Source organism: Struthio camelus, chromosome W, assembly GCF_040807025.1.
Source record: "Struthio camelus isolate bStrCam1 chromosome W, bStrCam1.hap1, whole genome shotgun sequence".
Taxonomy (NCBI): Eukaryota; Metazoa; Chordata; class Aves; order Struthioniformes; family Struthionidae; genus Struthio; species Struthio camelus.
Window position 1 is genome coordinate 13,246,388 of NC_090981.1, and position 5,534 is coordinate 13,251,921.

General features: G+C 41.1%; 1 long non-coding RNA gene across 1 annotated transcript; it reads left to right on the forward strand.

Moving 5' to 3' along the window:
• The first annotated feature begins 513 nt into the window (after positions 1–513).
• On the forward strand, positions 514–2,903 carry LOC138064295 (uncharacterized). The gene is made up of 3 exons (XR_011137560.1): positions 514–573; positions 2,207–2,358; positions 2,780–2,903. It is a non-coding gene; the product is annotated as an uncharacterized lncRNA (long non-coding RNA).
• Positions 2,904–5,534: the final 2,631 nt, after the last annotated feature.

Genomic DNA, 5,534 nt, shown 5'->3' on the forward strand with positions numbered 1-5,534 from the left:
GCTACACACAGAACAGGCACAGGGCAAACTTTTACACAGCTGTTACTCTATTGCTACAAAACCACCTCCAGAGTTTAATTCTTCAGAGTTTTGCAGCAAGCGAGTCTGCTTAGCCACTGTCACATTGGCCAAACCCCTGCTCAGCTCTCCTTAAGTATTTCCTTTGTGCTGGTCTGAAAGAAGTAGCTTCATGGTGGTCAGCAGGTAAGGACTTCTCATTCATCAGAACTGTAGCAAATCTGCTGAACAGCCCCAGTAGAGCTTAAAATGAGCAAGCAATGGCATTTACAGACTGACTTCTGTGTCTCATTCATTGCTTTGTCACTAATCAGTAATAGCATGATCCAACTCAACCACTGATATCTACTCATATGACACCACATATCTGTTTATGCATAGAAGCATACATCTACACACATATGATAAGCACTGCTGATACTTCCACCAATAGTTAAGCTTGTTTAACACTTTCCATTATAGGACCCTGCTTTCAGTTATTTATAACTATGCCAAACTAAATGTGCAAGCTGAAATTTTCCATGCTGGGTGTCTGCATCAGGCTGAATTTTTCTGGTAAGTTTCAACTAAAATAGTACAGCTGTTCCGAATATGGGGTTAAAGGAGAGCATTCTTGTTTTTCCCATGTTTTTCTTACAGCCATTTCATTGAGCAGCTATTGTGTCTGCATGTTTTGTGAGAGATATTGAGGGAGGGTGTAGTGAGGACACCTGCAGGAGACCTGGCGAGGAGTCAGTGACTGGCCGAGTACGCGGTAGCAGCCCCAGCGTGTGTGAAACTGCACACTGACCCAATTCCCGGCAGGACCAGGCATGCATATTCCGTTCTGTCAGCAGTGCCTAGCCACTTCCCAGCAGCAGCTACTCCAGGTTAGCACAGCCGAGGGAAGGAAATAGCTCTAGTAGATTTAGGGGGCCCTTAGGATATGACAAGTCGAGTCCCGCCTGGGCGCCCGACCCGTGCCTCCAGCAGCCTCCCATCCGTGGCCCCTCCGTGCGGTTCCCGGGGCTCCCTGCGCAGCCTGGTGTGCAAGCCCTTCATTAAATCTATCCTGTTTAACCCCTCATGAACCTTGAGGGCCTCTCTCCACCCAGATCTGACCCTCCCTTGCCCACCTTGCAGTTACAGAGGGAAAAGGGGTTACCCTGCTGTAAGCAATCAGACTCTGTCAGGGCTATGCCTTGTACTAGTCTTCTGAAAACCTGCAAAATTTTGGCCAAGTTATAAAGCTCTGAAAAATGCTCCCTATAAGTTTCCTAGAGAGTAGCACCGTTATTTTCTGAATATTCCACTTAAACAGAAGGAGACCTCAACCTCACGCAGCCCCTCTATGTTCATCATCAAATTGTGTGCACAGCCTTCCCCCAGACCAACCAATCATCCTCCCCATTACAGAAGAATATCAGGCAGTTTGGGACTTTTCATGCAATGTCTAGTCCCAGCCCCCAGAAGTTGCTGTGGCACCAGAACTGAGAGCAAAGAAATTCTGCCGTTTTACCAGCAATACCAACAGATGGTACCAATGCAGTATACTCAAGGAAGCCACCTGGTTAGCTTGGAAACCAACTGATTAGTTTGGGAGTAAAACAAGAGAAGTGAAAAAGCAGAGCAGACTCCAGGGGACAGATGCAATGGGAAGCTGGAATAGGCAGGGCAGAATGGTCTATAGGTTTAAATATGCAAATCTGCTCTCCAGACTATAGAATATAAACAAGAGTTCCCAAATCCCAGCATTGCTTTGTTTTCAGCTAGTATCTGTGACATCTACTGGCAAGTACATCTTTTCTCTCCCTAAGTGGCTGATCCATATAAGAGATATGGACCCACTACTTATTGCTATTAGCCGTTCCATTCAGTCAAATAATAGGAATTGTGATTCTAAATGCTGATGATGATCCATGTGGGAATCACCCACTTCCTGGTAACAGAATTCCTTTTCTTTTTGGTTTTAATTTAAAGTTTTCAAAAACCACATTGTCAAAACTGTGCTAGAAACATTCGAGTTATAAAAACATTCAAAGTCAGAAAATTCCAGCATTAAAACTGTTCATGCAAACTGGTGTATATAAATTATGGTCCAGTCTTTAACTATATGCTCAGTGATACTTTTTGCCCAGCACACCAGCCTTATTTTCTGCCTAGGACACCAAGATTCTGGGAAACATCCCTTTCTTTCTTTCCCTTTCAGATGTGCACTTTTTCCCCATAACTGTCCCAGCACGAGGCCAAGAATGAAGATCCAGTTTGTGCATCCAGATCAGATGCAGCCTCAGTGTGGCTGAGAAGAGGCCACAGCTGCACAGTGGCTACCATCTCATCTCATCCAAACCAAGCTACTGGGTGACTGTAATCTTTTTTCAGCCCTCACTTAATTCCCGCTTCCCTACATAAACAAAAACAAAAGGTAAAACCAGACACATAGCACAGACTTCATGACTGCTACCCTGTAATCCTGCAAAGCTAAAAATGGAAGTTCTCTACCACTGCGAAGAACAGATTCACTGCAGCTTCCCACCGTTTCTAAACGCCCACTTCTTGCCTCCAAAGGACTGAAACATCAAAAGAAAAACTGGTGACATGCTTAAACTATAGCAAGTCAATTAAAGAGGGTTTTATGGCTCCCTCTGAGTCTTAAACAAAGTCTTCTATTAAGATGACACTTAGGACTTCCACAGTGAGGAAAATAAGTGTCTCATTCTATTTTTTTTTAAACTCCCTTAAACTTTTAAAAATGATTTTCTTACCATGATTTTCATTTCAGACACATCATCATCGAGTCTACCAGGAGACAGCTGTCTCCTTCATGGCAGAGCCTCAGGCTTCATGTATGAGATGAAAAACCTGCACTGAACCTACTACCACGGTCTACATACTTAACCATGCAGCAACAACACTGCAGCATTGCAAAAAGGTTTAAAACCTTACATTTCTGAAGGTAAGGGGGACAGAACAGCTTGAAATTCTGGACATAAGGGTCCCTAAGTGCTATAGGTTCCATGCCTTTGGGCTTTTAGTCACTAACTAGGATATTCCTCCTTCTAGTGGTATTCACAAATGTAATATGGGGAGTACCTGAACCAAAGGGTAAAGGAAAAAACAAAAAAGAAATTTTAAATATCTTTCCTCATTATTACTGAGGACTCTAACATTTCCATTACATGAGCAATGGCAAGTCCAACTTCTCCTCTCCCTTTAGATAAGTGTCTTCCTACTGCTTTTTCCCTTGAAATGAGATGGTATCCCTTCAAACATATCTAGAAATTATTTAAGAGAAATATCACACATTAGGCCAAGTGCATTTTCCTATTTAACTTTTTCTTTCTTGTTCATGTAAGCAGCTTACAAAGAATCAGAGAAACGAGTGCCACTGATTTCAGGTATTTACTATGGATGTAAGTTATGATTTGTCATTGGTTTCGTGAGTAGCCTAGGGTTTTCTGAGTTTGAGAAAGTGCCACTCAACAGTGAATCAAACAATTACAAGAATTTAATACAATTATGGCCTTAATTCTAAACCACAAAATTATTCTACCTTCCTATATTTTAAATATTTATCATTTTCTTTCCATGTATGTGCATATTTGTATATTATCTATATATTCTCTAATAATTAGGGTATGTAATACAACAGACCAGTTATTAAACACAAGGTAACTTAGATTCTGATTTTGTCAAATACTGCATTTATAAAAGTAACAGGTCAGAAACAGAAGAAAACCTTAACATCCCATTAAAAAGAAGATATTCCTTGGAAGCATAAGACTTAAAACAGAAGTAGTGTATTGTAATCCAGCAATATATAATTGCAACTACAAAAGAGTGCAGGGCAGACAGAGAGGCAAGAGGGGCCTGAATTGTTTTAGCTATGCTAGTACAATCTCTGCATGTAGAAGGACCAAGCCAAGCTCGCATTTGAATCTGCTGCAGAGGTGGTGAGACCAAAGCACAAAAGATGATTTGCAAGAAAACAGCTTTCTCATGTGTACATAGATTATATTCCCAATTAGACCACAGTATGAATTTGTTTTCTTTACCATTGAATTATAAACCAGAACTGGAAACTCTGAGCTGGAACTTCCACCACAGCCTTAATCACCAAAAGGCCAGTGCTGCCATTTATACAGTTGTGAGCGTTTACCTCAAAGAATATAAATGTACATTTGGTATTTGTTTTTAAAGTAATTAGCATAGAATGATTTTCAGGGTGATACAGAAGATCATGTTTACATGAGTGTCCGCTTGATGGAAACAACTTAATATCAAACCATAGGGGAGGAAAATCCCCCTAGTATAAACAGCTCTGTTGAAGTAAAACAGATCCATTTTGAATTGAGCTGGTATTCATTTAGCATCTGAACTATTCCCACTGCTTTGCCACTGTCTTTAATGGGAGTAGCGTTAGGAATTGCTAACGTTAATATCAAACAAACTACCAGCATTCAAGCATGGGACCATGTTACACTGGACTGTTGCAAATTCTAATGTAATTAAGCTGCTTGCGTGCATTTCCAGAGAACAGTGCTTTAGTGCAACAGGCCTGCTCATGCTCCAACCTGTATGAGTTACTATGTGTGCAATCTTAGTTGAGTCATACTGTGTGTAGACACATAATAATGCAAGGGCGGATTCTGACCCTGTGATTCCATCCTCTCAGCTTAAGCAAACTCTACATTTCAAACAACTGAGATAATCTATTCTCCAGTATCATGCTTTTGCATGATAGGACATACCTAAAAATACCATAGGACAGACCTAAAAATCAATTATTTCCTTCATTTTGGAGCACAGCGTTCATTAGGCCTTTGAACAGAGTCTCCTGAATGTGCTCAGAAGTACCTTAGCCTGAGGATGCAGTCAAGGATAAGGAGGACCTAGAATCCAGGTCTTCTGCTCCCTGCGCAAGTACCAGAGTCAACTGGTTGCTGTGCAAAGGGGGCGTCTTCTCTCCTTTCCTAAAGGCAATACAGCCATTCGAATGCCACCTAAACAAAGGTTAGGATGCCAAGTAAACACATCTGAGGCCCTCCAACCGGCTTGCTTAGATACGCTTTCCTCTTGTTTTGGAATTCGCTGCTTCTTATGCAGAATCACATACAACATACAGATGCATTTATCATCACAAAGATGCACCTATGGTCCTCATGCGATCTATAGAAAAAGGGGTATGCCTCTTAAGTGCTGTGAATCACTTTTCAATAGTGCCTACCTCTTTCATCTAAACAATCTAAATGTCCAATTTAGACCTCAGAAATTGAATTGCCTGAATTACTTTAAACCTACGTTTTAGGTACCTAAATCAGGAAGGTAGAATCTGGCCCAAAGTCTTAAATTAAAAGATCATTACTCTTTTTCCATAGGATGCACTATGCACTGAATCACAATGTACTGAACCATGGAATGTGCAAATGCAAGGAAAGAGAGTTCTCATAAGAATATTACCTCATTTGTTGCCTAAGCTAGAAGGTATGCAGTGAATAAAGTATGTGGAGCGCTACAGGAACAGAAAAATACCTAAG